The following is a 15,499-nucleotide window of genomic DNA, read 5'->3' on the forward strand; positions in this document are numbered from 1 at the left end:
ATAATTGCTTGATTCAAAGTCCAAAGGGAAAGTGGGTTTTCTATATGACATTCTTGTCTGTTGGATTGCATCCCATTGGTCAGATCTTTTCAACTCTTAACTTTTAATTTTATGCTTAGGATAGCCTCTTCATCTCCTTCCAATTCTTAAATTTCAAAAATCTCTCCCTCATTTCAAAAACATTTCTTTGTTTGTGATTTCAAATTTAGACATGTTTTAATGATTAGAAACTTTGGCCTTATGCCATTGAATTTTCAAACCTTTTTCTTGAATCAAATTTGTAAATAAACTTAACCATATTGACTTAAATTTCAAAAGTAAAAAAAAAACTAATAACTCCATTCAAATTTTTGTCCCTTTGTGCCTTTTCTTATTAAACTATTGTTAAAAGCAATTCATCAACTTTGAAATTGTTACCACGAACTACGAGGTTTTGATCCCTCATTTTTTATGTTGGTACGTAGGCACAAGTCTGAAGGTCCTGTCAAACACAAAAATATAATTAATGAATTCTTTTCCCATCCCCACACTCTATTTTTCTCAAACATCTTTTATATCAAAAACACATACGCACATAAAAAAAGGCTCCCTAGGAGTACCTATGACACTTTGGGTGCTAACACCTTCCCTCTGTGTAACCAACCTCCTTACCTGTAATCTCTGGCATTTTATTAGTTTTGATTTGAAAACTTCTTATCTTTGGGTTTTGTTCGTACTTTTCCTTTTTCCTTTGGAAACAATAAAAGCGCGGTGGCGACTCTGGTTTTATTGACGTCAAGTTTATCCATAGCTTGATGGTCATGAATTTACCGTTGCACTGTAACACCCCAATTTTGACCCTAAGATCCCTCATGTTATCTCATCATTTGCACTGGCTTTGGGATCACACCTTGGTATCCTCCTTACCCATCATTCATTGGGTTTGCATTGGGAGAGATCACCAAGCACATTTTTGGTTGTATCATATTTCATTTTACTTTTGTTTACTAACCAAAATACCAAAATTATGTCTATGTATAACTTTGTTTCTTTTGTAGGTAGTGTGTGCATCCACCTATGCCCCATCAAGTTCACATCTAGGGTTTGAGACCCTCAGTTAAATGAGATCAATCAAGAGATGGTTCACATTGGTTATAAACATGATATATGGATCCCCATGATTTTCATTTATCATTTTGATCAAGAATTCATCAAGATTTTGAAGTTTGTTTGCCTTGGAAGCCCTAATTCATCTGGGTATCTTGTGTAACTTCCTCATCAAGTTTATTCAACCATTGGTCTAATATATCAAGGGATACTTCATTTCTTGTCATTTTATGCATATATGATCCTCCACGAGTCCCAAAGATCAAGAGAACTTCAAGTTTGCAAGTTGGTTCGAAGAGGTTGACTAGAGAAAGTCAACTGGTCAAAACTGGGGTTCACTAGACCCTATCTCCTACAATTTATGTCATATGAAAATTATTACAAGAGAAAATTTCTCCTTATTACATTCCAAACAACTTTCATGTTGACATCAAGATCTAGTTATGATTGGAAAGTCATTTTTTATGCTGAAACATTATAGATCATTTTGTCTGTGCCCTAGTTAGGAGGTCAACTTCCAAGGACCATAACTTGCTCAATTCTATTGATATGAAGCCATCGAAGTTCCATGCTCAATTTCAAGATGTCCTCTCTAACTTTAATTCTTTGAGAAATGTCAAATTAAACTTGGAAGGGCATGTGCCAAGAGGAAACATTATATGTCATTTTGGGCCATTACCATTGAACAAGCAATTTTCCTCAACTTCTAAAATGCATAACTCACTCATGCCAAATCCAAATGAGGTTAATTTTATTACCAGATTTAAGAGGTATAAAAGAAATACAATGTTTATGAAGGAACTATTTCCATATGAAGCTCATAGCAAAAGTTATTCAAGATGGAAGAAGTAGTCATTTGACTTGGTACTTAAATATTTTTCAAATATGTTTGACTTCTCAAAATTCCACCTCAAAATTCATCATGATCCAAGCTCCAAATGGAAAAGTGTTCAACATCAAAGTTGTTCCCCTTGATGTCACCTTTTAAAAAATTCCATGATCACCTCATTTGGACAAGAATTGAGGGACTTGTGCATGGTTCTTTTGTTGGGTTTGTTTTGGCAAGTTTTAGATTCAAATGATCATTTCCTTTTACATGCTTAAATGTGACGACCTCAATATTCATTATGCACAAATTGAAGTTGGATTGCATCATTGATTAGGCCTAGTTCATTGCCCATGCATTCATGCGCCATTGTTTCTAATTTTGGCAAAATTTCAAAGGGTGCAAAACTGAATTCCATTGCCTATATAAACAAAGTGCATTGCCTCAAGATCAACACACACACCTTGCCCAAGCTTTGCCAAGAGATCTCAGAACCTCACACCATAGAATACCCTGAGGATTTCTTAAAAATCGAGTTTGAATTTCAACTTCTGCTTTGAAGTTCAAACTCCAAGGATTCATTGCCTTTTCCATCTCAATTGGTCACTACAAGCAAGAGGAGGAAGAACCAAGCAAATTCAGATCAAGATCAAGCTGAATTGAAGCTACCCGAAGGTGAAATTTCATAAACTTCTCTTCTTCGATTCTCCCTCATTTCTCAACTATTTTGATTAATTTTTGGTTTGCTGAAGACCTACAAATGTAGGCAACAAGATTGAGTTTCTTTGAGGTCAAATCGAAGCAACTCAGATCATGAACCTCAAATTTCGAATCCATGTATCTTTTAATATACTTGGAATTGGAAGAAATGGAGGTGAGATTCGTGCTCCTGATCATTTTTCCTTTAAAACCGTGTCCTCACTTTTCATTTTTGTGGTGGTTTATGGTGGACCAGTCTGTTGAGGTCCACCGGAGAAGAAGACTAGAGCTAGGGCTCCGGCGATGCGTTGGCGCCTTCCCAACCACTTAATCATGTTAAAATGTTATAATCAGGGCCTTTGATTTGTTTGGATCTGTTTGCAGCATATTGACCTTGGTGCATCGTGTTACTCATGCGCGTGGCCATCAGATCTTCCACCTCAATTAATAAGGGAGATCTGGTGGCCCTTGATTTTTCATATTTTCTAATTTTTCATTTAATTACCTTATTTTGTTTAATTCATAATAAATCCATTTTTAATCCAAAAAATATAGGACTTTCGCCAAAAATCTTTAAATATTTTTCTATTCCATATTTTGAATTTAAAATATTTTTTGGATTGATTTTGGTGTTTTTCATGAATTAAATGTTTTGTGCATATTTTTAATTATTTAAAAATACTTCTGACTTTTTAAAAATTGTGAATTTTGTAGTCTAAGGTCCTTTGACCTTGTTTGACCTAGGATAAATCCCTTGGCCATTTATTTGGTGTTTTTAAGGGATTTGAGGTTTTATCCAAATTAAAATGCATTTAATTAATTTTTAAATTGATTTCTAAATTGATTTTTAATTGATTAAATGTTCAAAAATTATGTTGAGCCATTTTTATGGTCTTGTGATGTTTGACTTTCTATTTGGGCCTTGGTCATGATTGATTTGACTTTTGTTGGATCAAAACCATTGGATTTAGGGGATTGATGAAATATACATTTCATCTCCTAAAATGAATGGATGGTTTTGATCAGATTAAATTCCTCTAATGATCAATTTATGTTTATATTCCCCTTTCCCTTTTCATCTTCATCCATATTCTTCCACATTCCCTCATTTGACCAATGAAATCTCTAAAGTCTAAATGCTAATTGGTTCATCAATGACCTTGTGTCAGATGAATCAATACAAGTATGACTGAGATAGGTCCCTCCCATTTTATTTTAGTGTGTGGTATGTTTTAGGAGTTTGATTATTTATATCAAATCTCTAACATGCATTAACACCTATATTTTTATTGCCCGACCTCGGATAATTGTGACTTCTACATAAGTCCAATTACGATTGCTTAACATAGAGATAAATTTGACCCTCAAGGCATAGCCTTCTAGTAAGTGAGATTGTAAGTCTCCCATTTTTCATGGCATTGTGTGGAGACTTGACCTTTTTTTCTTTCATGAGAGCTAGTGACATACTTGTTGAATTATCCAAGTTGGAGCCCTTCTCATGGAAGATGTTTTGGTTTAAGGATTCATACTTGTGAATGTATGGTTGAGTGTTCTCCAAAGAATGACTTTATCAATTAAAACTCACCACTAATCTTTGACTAACTCTTATTAATATTGCTTTACTTTCAAGTCATTTACTTTATGCAATTTAAATTTAAGTATCTTTATCATACATTGCCATTTACATTTCATGCAACTTGTTTATGTTTCAAGTCCTTCTCACTTTACTCATTTGATCCATATCTTGTGATTGTACATATTTGTTTGTTTATCTTTGTTTTGTTTGTGGTCTTAGGACCTTAAAATACATAATAACAACAAAAACCCTAAAAAACATTTGGTGGATTGTTGGACTTGATCTGAACTTTTGGAATTAGAATTAGGCAACATTCCCTATGCTAAAGGACTTGGCCAATGCCAACATTTGAGACAGAGTTATCTTGAAGTGTGTCTTCATCTGATGCAAGACCTTTGAGTGCCATTGATTTATCTGCTACTCTTTCTTTGTTCTTAATTATTATTTTGTTATTATTATCTATGTCTGATGATTGTTCTGAGTTGATCAAGGAATATTTCATCTGATACATTGGAAGACACTTGAAGATTGCTAGCTTTTGGAGTGTTTGCTTGGATGTGGCTATCTTTATTTGATGCCTTAATCTTGATGATGTCTGGATATTGCTCAGTGCTTATTGATTATTGCTTGATTAAAGTCCAAAGGAAAGTGGGTTTCTATATGACGTTCATGTCTATTGGATTGCATCCCATTGATCAGATATTTTTAACTCTTTAACTTTTAATTTTTTACTTAGGATAGTGTAACGGTAAATTCATGACTATCAAGCTATGGATAAACTTGATGTCAGTAAAACCAGAGTCGCCACCGCGCTTTTATTGTTTCCAAAGAAAAAGGGAAGAGTACGAACAAAACCCAAAGATAAGAAGTTTTCAAATCAAAAGCAATAAAATGCCAGAGATTGCAGGTAAGGGAGGTTGGTTACACAGAGGGAAGGTGTTAAAACCCAAAGTGTCCTAGGTACTCCTAGGGAGCCCTTTTTTATGTGTGCATATATTTTTGGTATAAAAGATATTTGATAAAATAGAGTGTGGGGATGATAAAAGAATTCATTGATTATACTTTTGGGTTTGAAAAGACCTTCGATCTTATGCCTATGTACCAACATAAAAATGAGGGATCAAAACACCGTAATTCATGGTAAAAATCTCAAACAAGTTGGTGAATTGCTTTTAACAAAAGTTTTTTAGAAGAGGGCACAAAAAGGCCAAAATTTAAATAAGGTTGTTAGTTATTTTTGTCTTTTGAAATTTAAGTCAATATGGTTAAGTTTATTTATAAGTTTGATTTAAAGAAAAGAAGTTTAAAATTCAATGGCATAAGGCCAAAGTTTCTAATCATTAAAACATGCCTAAGTTTGAAATCACAAGCAAAGAAAGTTTTTGAAAAGAGAGAGAGATTTTGAAATTTAAGAAGTGGGAGGAGATGAAGAGGTTATCCTAAGAACAAATTTAAAACCTAAGAGTTGAAAAGACCTGACCAATGGGATGCAATCCAATAGACAAGAATGTCATATAGAAACCCATTTTACTTTGGACTTTAATCAAACAACAAGCAACAAGCAATGAGCAATATCCAGACATCATGAAGATCAAGGCATCAAATAAAGATAGCCACATCCAAGCAAGCACTCCAATAGTTAGCAGTCTTCATGCTCTTCCAATGTATCAGATGAAATATTCCTTGATCAACTCAGAACAAAACATCATACATAAGATTAAACTAACAATTAAGCATAAATACATAGTAACAGATGAATCCAAGAAATCCTCAAGTCTTGCATCAGATGAAGGCAATGGTCAAAGATAGCTAAGTCTCAAAATGTTGGCATTGGCCAAGTCCTTTAGCACAGGGAAAGTTGCCTAAATCTAAGTCCAAAGCTCAGATCTAGTTCCAGCAGTCCACCAAATGTTTTTTTTAGGGTTTTTGTTGTTATTAGGTGTTTTAAGGTCCTAAGACCATAAACAAAAGTAAAAAAACACAAACAATATATACAATCACAAAATATGGCTCAAATGAGCAAAGTGAAAAAGGACTTAAACATAAACAAGTTGCATGAAATGTAAAATGGAAATGAATGATAAATGACTAAAATTTAAATTGCATAAAGTAAATAACTTGAAAGTAAAAGCATAATGAATAAGGGTTAGTCAATGATTAGTCAAAAGTTAGTGTTGAGTTTTAATTGATTAAGTCATTCTTTGGAGAACACTCAACCATTCATTCACAAGTATGAATCCTTAAACCAAGACATCTTCCATGAGAAGGGCTCCAACTTGGATAATTCAACAAGTTTGCCACTAGCTCTCATAAAAGGAAAAAAAAGGTCGAGTTTCCACACAATGCCATGAAGAATGGGAGACTTACAATCTCACTTACTAAATGATATGCCTTCTTGATCAAATTTAGCTCTATGTTAAGCAATCGTAATTGGACTTATGTAGAAGTCACAACTATCTGAGGTCGGACAATAAGATATAGGTGTTAATGCATGTTAGAGATTTGAGACAAAGAATCAAACTCTAAAAACATGCCACACACTAAAATAAAATGGAAGGGACCTATCTCAGTCATACTTGTATTGATTCATCTGACACAAGGTCATTGATGAATCAACTAGCCTTTAGACATTAGAGATTTCATTGGTCAAATGAGGGATGGGGAAGAATAAGGATAAAGATGAAGAGTGAAGGGGAGATAGAAACACAAATTGATCATGAGAAGAATTTCATCTGATCAAAACCATTCATTCATTTTGGGAGATGAAATGTACATTTCATCAATCCCCTAAATCCAATCGTTTTGATCCAACAAAAGTCAAATCAACCATGACCAAGGCCCAAACAGAAAGTCAAACATCACAAGACCATAAAAATGGCTCAACATAATTTTTAAAAATTGAATCAATTAAAAATGAATTAAAATACATTTTAATTTGGACAAAACCTAAAATCCCTTCAAAATACCAAATAAATGGCCAATGGATTTATCCTAGGTCAAACAAGTTCAAAGGACCTTAGACAAAAAAATTCACAATTTTTAAAAAGTCAGAAGTATTTTTAAACAATTCAATATATGCATAAAAACATTTAATTCATGAAAAATACCAAAGTCAATCCAAAAAATACTTTTAATTTATAATATGGAAGATAAAAATATTTAAAGATTTTTGGCGAAAGTCCCATATTTTTTGGATTAAAATGGATTTATTATGAATTAAACAAAATAAGGTAATTAAATGAAAAATCAAAAAATGTGAAAAATCAAGGGCCATCAGATCTCCCTCATTAATTGAGGAGACATATCTAATGGGCAAGCACGTGTTTCCATCAAACACCTCAGTCAACGAGTAAACACGCATGGTATTCAAAAGCAAGGGTCAGGATTAGAACGTGGATTCATGATCAGATGGTCTAGGCAATGTCAGCACACCACCAGACTAGTCCACCATAAACCACCACCAAAATAAAAAGTAAGGATATGATTTTAAAGGAAAAATACTCAGGAGCACGAAACTGACCTCTATTTCTTCCAATTCCAAGTATATTGAAAGATACATGTATTTGAAATTTGAGGTTAATGATCTGAGTTGCTTCGTTTTAACCTCAAAGCAACTCAATCTTATTGCCTACATAGGTAGGACTTCAGCAAACCAAAAATCAATCAAAATAGTTGAGAAATTAGGAAGAATCGAGGAAGAGAAGTTTTTGAAATTTCACCTATGGGTAGCTTCAATCAAACTTGATCTTGATCTGAATTTGCTTGGTTCTTCCTCCTCTTGCTTGCAGTGACCAATTGAGATGGAAAATGCAATGAATCCTTAGAGTTTGAACTTCAAAATAGAAGGTGAAATTAAAACTTGATTTATAAGAAATCCTTATGGTATTCTATGGTGTGAGGTTCTTATATCTCTTGGCAAAGGTTGGGCAATGTGTGTGTTTTATTCTTGAGGCAATGCACTTGTTTATATAGGCAATGGAATTTTGTTTTGCACCCTTTGAAATTTTGCCAAAATTAGAAACTGTGGTGCATGAATGTATGGGAAATGAATTAATCCCAATAAATGATGCAATCCAACTTCAATTTGTGCATAATGAATACTTTGTCATCACATGGAAGCATGCAAAGAGGAATGGTCATTTGAATCGAAAACTTGCCAAAACAAACCTAACAAAGGAACCATGCGCAAGTACCTCAATCTTGGTCCAAATGAGGTGATCTTGGAATTTTTAGAAATGTGACATCAAGGGGAACAACCTTCATGTTGAACAATTTTGCATTTGAAGCTTTGATCATGATGGACTTTGAGGTGGAAGTTGGAGAAATCAAACATAATTGAAAATTTTCTAAGTACCAAGTCAAATGACCACTTCTTCCACCTTGAATAACTTTTGCTATGAGTTTCAAATGGAAATGGTTCCTTCATAAAAGTTTTATATCTTTCAATTACCTTAAAGTTGGTCACAAATTTGACCTCATTTATATTAGACATGGAGGAGTTATGCATTTTAGAAGTTGAGGAAAATTGCTTGTTCAATGGTAATGGCCCAAAATGACCTATAATGTTTCCTCTTGGAACATTCCCTTAAAAGTTGAATTTTCCATTTCTCAAAGTATAAAAGTTGGATAGGACATATTGAAATTGATCATGAAACTTGAATGGACATCATCCCATAAAAATTGAGAAAGTTATGGTCTTTGGGAGTTTACCTCCTAACTAGGGCACAAACAAAATGACCTATAATATTTCATCAAACAAATTGAGTTTCCATGCAAAACTAGATATTGATGCCAACATGAAAGTTGTTTGGAATGTCATAAGGAGTAACTTGTCTCTTGGAATCATTTTCATATTACAAATATTGTAGGAGATAGGGTCTAGGGAACCCCAGTTTTGACCAGTTGACTTTCTCTAGTCAACCTCTTTGAATCAAGTTGCAAACTTGAAGTTATCTTGATCTTTTGGTCTCATGGAGGATCATATATGCATAAGACGGTGTATGATGAAGTATACCTTGATTTATTTGACCAATTGTTGAAGAAAGTTGCTGAGGAAGTTACACAAGATACCCAAATGAATTAGGGATTCCCAAGCAAACAAGCTTCAAGCTCTTGATGATTTCTTGATCAAAATGATAAATGAAGGTCATGGGGATCCATATATGATGATTACAACCAATGTGAACCATCTCTTGATTGATTTCCTTGCACTGAGGGTCTCAAACCCTAGTTGTGAGCTTGATAGGGCACATGTGGATGCACACACTACCTACAAAAGAAACAAAGCTATACATGGACATATTTTTGGTATTTTGGTTAGTAAACAAAGAAAAATAAAGTATGATACAATCAAATGTGCTTGGTGATATCTCCCAATACAAACCCATTGAATGAGGGGTAAGGAGGATACCAAAGTGTGATCCCAAAGCCAATGCAAATGATGAGATAGCATGAGGGATCTTAGGGTCAAATTTGGGGTCTTACATCTGCCCTATTTAAGGACATTCTAGCTAAGGATGTGAAGGTTAAAATCTTCGTATCAACTCAGTAGAATGGACTTAAATAACAACATCTAGAAACAAATTTTGGTCCCTAAGAGACCTCATGATGCATATGATATGAATGTTAAAAGTAATCTTTATGGGGGATATATTGCCACAAAGGAAAAGAATTCGGGGAGACCGAAAGTCCACTGGAGCATAATGCATTCCATAAGGGAAACTAACTGGGAGATAGAGACTCTGGGGATAAAAGTTGTGCGTAGGTCAGGCTACGACTTAAAACTGCTGGGAGACATGAGGGGATTTCCATGAAAATAAATCAATGGAAAGACTCAGTCTGTGGATAAGGAAGATCTACAAGGGATAATAATATATTAGAACAAAGTTGAAATACACAAAACCAAACAGGGGATCAGTGACTTCACTGAGGAAATACGCACTCAAACTCAACTAGGGAAGAATGAACATCAACACAGGAGTACCAGAGGTATATTATCTATTACCGGTTACTGGGCAGGAAGATAATACACTCTAACAAAGGGACACCCGTTACCAGTTAGAGTAAACATATCAAGGATGACTCACTGAGGAGAAAAATATGCAATCATTACCTGATATTGGGTAAGAATGACCTACTGAGGAGAGAATTCAAATAGGATTTATAATTGTCGGTTACTGGGCAGAAGACCAACGAGAGAGTATACGTCACTGGTTAAAGTGAACATATCAAGGATAAACTCAAAGGAAGAATATCCATCATCGGTTAGGATGAACATATAAAGGATAGACTTCCTGGGGAATGGGGAAGAATATTTGTTACCAGTTAGGGTAAACATATCAAGGATAGACTGCCGGGGAGAAATAGGAATTATATCTATCAGTTATTGGATAGAATACCAAAGAGAGAATATCCATCACCGTTTAGGATGAATATATCAAGGATAGACTCAGAGGGGATAGATAAAATAGGAATTACAACTACCGGTTACTGTGTAGAAGATCGCAAAGAGGAGAAAATCTGTCATCAGTTAATATGAACATATCAAGGATTAACTCTCTAGGAATAAAAGTAGGGATTACAACTACCGTTTTACTGGGTAGAAAACCACAAAGGAAGAATATCCGTCATCGGTTAGGATGAACATATCAAGGATAGTCTGCCTGGGGGAAACGTGAAAACGAATCCGTTGGGGAAATCAAAGGAAGTAAATTACATTTACTGGGGAATGAGGAAGAATATCAGTTAAAGTGAACATATCAAGGATAAAATCAAAGGAAGAATATCCTTCATCAATTAGGATGAACATATCTAGGATAGACCACCTGGGGAATAAGGAAGAATATTTGTTTCCTGTTAGGGTAAACATATCAAGGATAAACTGCCGGGGCGAAATAGGAATTACAACTACGGGTTATTGGGCACAAAACCGCAAAGATTGAGAGAATCTATCACTGGTTAAAGTGAACATATCAAGGATTAACTCTTAGGGGAAAAGTAGGATTTACATCTACCATTTACGGGGCAGAAGACCGCAAAGAAGAGAAAATTTGTCACAAGTTAAAGTGAACATATCAAGGATAAAATTTCTGGGAATAAAAGTAGGGATTACAACTACCTTTTTACTTGGTAGAAAACCAAAAATGAAGAATATTTGTCACCGGTTAAGATGATCATATCAAGGATCGACTTACCGGGGAAACGTGTAAAGGAATTCGCTGGGGAAAACAAAGGAAGTGGATTACATTTTACCGGTATTGGAAAAAAATAATGTACTTAACATGAAGACGAATATTACCAGTTACTGTATAATAGACTCTCGGGGGACTAAAATATCTTTCTAGACAATAACTAGAAAGAAACGGTCAAGAAAAGACTAAACCCAGTAAGGATATAACTCAAGGAGAGTCGTTCCATCCAGATAATTAACTGGGGAGGAAATTGAAATAACAATCATCCACGAGAAAATAACTCAATAGGGAATGAGAAAGGTTAAACTCTTTATGCTTAAGGGACTGACACTCTACAATTGAAGGAGGTCAGACACACCAAATTTGCATGGGAAAATAATATCACCAAAGCGAGGGATCAGAAGATAAATCAATGCGATAGAATGCATAATTAAATATCTAATGAAACTTTGATATAGAGATCAATTTTATTTTTAAGGAGGGTCCTCTCCATGCTTTCTTTGGTGTTTGAATATCTGTCCACGAATAAAGTACATTTGGAGTAGACATATTCGAGTGAGGATGTCATTTGGCTATGAAATCCATGAGTTAGGCTTTCAATGACTTTCTTCCTTCAAATTTGATGTCAAATTCAGGTAACTCGAGCGACTATCTCATCATTTTTCTTAAAATTTTAAAATTTTATTATGTATAGCTATTGTTTTTGTCTATAAGAGACTTATAAGAGAGACAGTACTAATAGTTTGATTCCAATAAGTTTAGAATTGGGCAACATATTTTAAGCTTAATAAAAAGTTTAAGCTGAAACATTTGCAAAGTAATTATTTTATTCAAAGTATTATTATTTTTAATTTAAACTATTTTTCAGATGTATAAGACATAAATATATATCAAATCAATATGAATAGTTTTGTTTAATATTTTTTAAATATAGATTATAGTAATTTCAACTAATTTAATCTTTATGTAAATAAATTAACTTCTTAAAAAAATAATCATTTTTTCTTCGTTTCGAAAGTATTAGAATACTAGTTTTTTTACTAAGGTTAAATGATTGTAAAGTTGAAAAGTTAACTTGTGGTGGATAGTTAATAATGTAGTTGATAATTGATAAGTTATTTAAAGGATTAAATTGTTGATCTAAAGTTAAATTTTTATTTTTTTACATTTTTTATAATATATTAGCATAAATAATTTATTGATATTCATAATCAATCATTTTAAATAAAATAAAAAATAATAACTTATTAGTTTACCGGTTAAATTTATATTTTTTGGTGAAATTAATTGTTGAAAGTAGCTGATATATATATATATATATATATATATATATATATATATATATATATATATATATATATATATATATAACAAAAAGTATATTTTTTAAAAAATTTAATTTTTTTAATCAATACAATATGAATGAAATTGAGAAAAAAAAAACAATAACTATAAGTTATTTAAAATTGTTTATCCAAAAATACTATAAACTAGTAAAAATAATTAATCCCTCCGTCTAAAATTATTTGTTTTATCAAAAAATTGTTCTGAACTATATGTCACTTTACAATTTCTCTAAAATTAATATTTATTATTATATCATTTAACATTTATTACCTTCATTTATTTTAGTTCTTTAAATTTCTCTTTTGTGTGTCCTAATATAACATGATGTTATAAATCATTTTATAATATACATTTTTTATACAAAATTAACAACATTTTATGATATGTATGAATAACTAAAACGTCACATAGTTTAAAATTGAGAAAGTGTAAGCTTTTAATAAAATTTTGTTATCATATAGATCTAATGTCATAATATCAATTTTTAAAACTACTCCCTGTCATCTTAATTATAAATAAATTCCACGTTTTCTTTTTATTTATCTATTTAGAAAAGATCTTATTAAAGTTTGACATAGTTTATTCTCACAATTGAGGTGTCTCAATATAAATTTTTTTAAAATTCTTTAAAATTCATATTTTAAACTTATAAAATTTTGTAAAGATGAATTAAAGTCAAATTCTAATGAAAATTGTTACAAAATTTAACATATGAAGGAATATTTCGTGTACAAGTATATCCATCCTTATTTTAAATACTATTGAAAAATATAAATTTTATATTTTTGTTATGATAATGTCTGATAAATATAAAGCAAAATACTAGTATATATTTATTCCTAAAGAACTTAAATAAAAAAAAGTTATATTTGTAGAGAATTCTGTTTATTGTCTTTGGCTTGAACCACCTCTCAACAAGTTGATTGTTGTGATTGCAGTATACAGAATACACGGGATGACTATTGAAATGCCGCCACCTGCTGTCCTTTTCAGCGCGGCCTCGTGAATAACACAACACATGCAGAGAGCAAAGCAAGAGGGGGGCCAGGGAGGGGAGTGAGAGATGGAGTGAATATTGGTTCGAATTTTGGAGCAACAAAAGCACAAATCCCTTCGCTAAGTTCTGCTACGGATTTGCTAAGTTCTGCTACGGATTTCGATGCAGATTGTTAAATCTAAATCCATGCATGTTTATCCTCCCATGTGAATCGTGATTCATGGACAATATGCAGACCAAAAGTAGTTCAGATTTGAGATACCATAGTCTTCTGTCCTTCACACCAATTGGTCCAACTCCACCGCATGCTGCTTGTATCAAGAATACGACGACTTTGGGACAGAGCATATACAAACACAAAATCAAACACCTCCCCCACCAACACCCTATCAATTATGTATGCTACTATATGATAAAAATATGTTTGGCTCGTTTTAAGTGTTTACATATTGTTTTTATTACTCTTATATTCTCATGAAAAAAATCTCATATTTGATTTCTAACTAATTTTTAAGAAAAAAAAATTAAAATTAATTTTAATATTAAAATTAGTATTATTGTTTATTAAAATAGTTTTATTAATTTTAGTAAAAAGCAAGAAAAAAATATTAAAATAGTTGAGTAATTAAATGTTTAGTTGATTTTGTCCTTGGGTGTGGCCTTTTCCTAACTCGTACTTCCATGATCTTCATCTTCTTCAATTAATAGGTCTATAACTATGAAATATGACCCTAAATCCTTATTATCCAGTCATGTTGTAATTTTGACTAAATCTAGAGTCTTGGTGAGCATCACTTGTTTGTCTATGTTGTGTTGTGTCAGTACTCCCTTGATCTTGTCTTGGCGGGAGGATTGACAGTTAACCCTAAAATTGACTACTTGTCAATTTTGGCCGACACTTTAATTATTTTTAGGTTTAAATGAATGTCTCTTATATTGAATAATCGATCAACCTCGAGATGTGGGATGATCTGGTGTAACCATTAATTTATAGTGCGTGGACAATGTCATCATTGTGCAATAAAGTAGAAGACTAATTTTTACAACTTATCATGACCAATAATTTGCTAAGTATCTTTATGATTCTTGTCAATCTACCTCACCTAGTGGCGTTTATGACTCCTTAGTTCCCCTGTCGATTATTTTGTTTGGTTAATTAGTTATCTCTCCTATAAATATTTATGAATCTGGTGGTGTAATTGTTATTTATCTCTCATTTACATCAAATTCTACAAATCACATTGGAATGTTTATCACCCTTCAAATAGTATGTCTAAAAACAAAAACAACCATGTTAATTTAAAAGTGTGCTATCTTTTCCAATTATGTCATAAACATAAATCCTCGCATTCCTACAGATGGGGTGCCTAATGGGAGTAGGCGGCCTCAACCTTGCTTTTTGGATCAAAGAAAATTCCCAAATGTTTCTGCTTCTAATTAAGAAATGTGACATATTTGTAACTAAGGTAACTCATCTCTTTATTGTTCATAGGGAGATAGGCCGTATATTTTTTTTGCTAATCAACTATCTTCATTTCTTTTTCCAAGTCATGAAGATTCATGTATTTTTTGTATAGAGAGGTTTGTAGTGCTACCAAGGAGGCAAATAGATAGATTATGTAATCGTCTTCAACAACCTCACCCATTCTTGGTGGGCAATTAATCTTGCATCCATTCGGTGTTAACCTCATTGCACACATTTTGTTATCTCCCTTAATAGATAATGGAGTCAAGGATATTACACTAATGGTAATGGTTGGGGATTCATAATCAAATTC

Source organism: Lathyrus oleraceus, chromosome 7 (genome assembly GCF_024323335.1).
Source record: "Lathyrus oleraceus cultivar Zhongwan6 chromosome 7, CAAS_Psat_ZW6_1.0, whole genome shotgun sequence".
Classification (NCBI taxonomy): domain Eukaryota; kingdom Viridiplantae; phylum Streptophyta; class Magnoliopsida; order Fabales; family Fabaceae; genus Lathyrus; species Lathyrus oleraceus.